Source organism: Apium graveolens, chromosome 4 (genome assembly GCF_009905375.1).
Source record: "Apium graveolens cultivar Ventura chromosome 4, ASM990537v1, whole genome shotgun sequence".
NCBI classification, from domain to species: domain Eukaryota; kingdom Viridiplantae; phylum Streptophyta; class Magnoliopsida; order Apiales; family Apiaceae; genus Apium; species Apium graveolens.
In genome coordinates, this window is record NC_133650.1 from 28,278,057 (window position 1) to 28,280,366 (window position 2,310).

Sequence of the window (2,310 nt, forward strand, 5' to 3'; positions counted from 1 at the left end):
TCCTTCTTGCATTCTCAGTCTTCATTTCCTTGATTGGCTTCTTAGAAACTTGATCTATCATGGGCTTCTTTACAGTTTTAGGAGTTGGAGTTGTTTCTGTGCATTTCTTCTCATTGTCTTCATCTGCAAGCTCTTGCTTGATGACCAACTCAACTTCACTGAAATTGTCTTCACATGTCTTGAATAAAGATGCATCAACGTTTTTCAACATAACTGGGACATCGTGATTTGAAATTGCTTTACCTTTGTCACCTTCACTTTTCTAATTGTTATACAAGGCATCATAGTCCAAACCAAAAGCTATGTTAGCACATGGTTTGTTCTTCCCATGGTATTGTCCAACTAACTAAGATGCATTCCTGAATGACTTCAGTTTCACTTCATTGTTTTCAAACTTTTCCCTCCACACAACTTCTATTTCACTTGCACACTTAATCTTGTTTTTCAGGTATTCATTTTCTTGCTTGACATTTTTAAGCTCAACAAGCTGCAGCTCCGAATCTTGCTTCTCAATCTCAAGGTTATCATTTAACTTTGACAGTCTACTCACTTCCTCGAATTGGTTTGTGTCTATTTTGATTTCGTATATAATGAAGAACTTGTAACGAATCGAAAACGATTGTAGGTATCGTATTCACCCCCCCTTCTAGGATACTTTCAGACTAACAATTGGCATCAGAGCTTTTTAATTGGCATATAAATCAAGATTCGGGGAAAGAAACAAGTTCTTGAAAAATTTCTTGAAATTTTTTAATTTTCAAAAATTCTCATTTCTTGAAATTTTTGAATTTTAAATAATTTTAATTCTGCCAAGATGATGAACAACCAAAGAATTGGAAGTATCAAGGTTCCCCCATTCGACAGAGATAATTACAACCTTTGGAAGAAAAATATGATGTTGTTTATGAAAGCTTTGAATCCATTATATATTGGGATATTACTGAATGACCCTTATGTTCTGATGGAAGTAGTTGTTGAATCCACTACTATAACTGGTGCAAGAATTCCTTCCACATCCACTCCCACGGATCCGTCTAAATATACGGAGACTGACAAGGAGTTGATGAATCTAGACACAAGCCTTCAACTCATAATAGTGAAATCTACCGATAATGATATGATTCATCAACTTCTAGGAAGTAATAGTGTGAAGGATATGTGGGGAACCATTTAGCTGTTGATGGAAGGTACATAAGAAGTCAAATAAAATAGGATGGATATTTTGACGACTCAGTATAAAGCGTTTAAACTTCAACCCGGAGAAACATTTTCTTCTCTCTTTGAAAGATATACAAGATTGTTAAGCGAACTGAAGCTACAAGGGAAAGTTTATCCGATATGAAAGTCTAACAGAAAGTTTATACTGATTCTGCCAGTTCACTTGGAGCAAAAGAACACATCAATTATGGAAAGAGCTGATTTTATTACCATTTCCCTGGATGTGATTTATGGAAAGCTAAGAATCCATGAATTGTAACAGGAGCAGAGAGCTATTATTTATGGCCTTGGTTCTGTTGACAGTAAGAGTACGACACTTGCAAAAACCACTACACTTGCTGTTCGTGAACCTGAAACTCAAGAAGTCAAGGTAGCACCCTCCTCAGCAATCAAGGAAATTGTTGTAGCTGAAATTGCTCATGGTGAGACAGAAATGAAAGTGAGTTCTATACTCAGGAAGAACTTGAAGATTTGGAGGATAAATCTATGGCATACATGGATGCAAAATTTAGTCATGTTAGATTCAAAATAAAACCCAACTACAAATCAAGAGGTTCATCTGGGAGATTTCAGAAAGGAAGCTACTCATCAGGGTCAAGCTTCATAGGAGGATACAAGTCAAGCTGGGTAGACAAGAGCAAAACAAGATGTTACAACTGCAATGAGTTGGGGCACTTTGCATCTGATTACAGAAAGCCCAAGGCAGCAAAAGGAAAATATTTCTATGAAAAGAAAGAAACTTATGAAGATCTGAAGAGGCAGAATGAGAAGCTAAAACAGAAGCTGAATGCTTATATGGTTAAGGAAATGAGAAGATTGTACATTGCTGAAGGAAAAAGCTGGGATGATACTGATTCAGATGAAAAGGAGGAGTATGTGAATTTAGCTCTTATGGCAGACTCTGCAGAGGAATTACCACAATCATCTCAGGTTCCTACGCTTACCAATATTGATATGTATATATCTGAATATAAATCTACTGTGCATGAACTTACTTTAGAATTGTATAATGTTAATACAAGCATGCTTGCATATAAACTTGAAAATGGTAAGTTAGTTCTTAGAGCAGAGAGTTTGACCTCTAGAAATGAA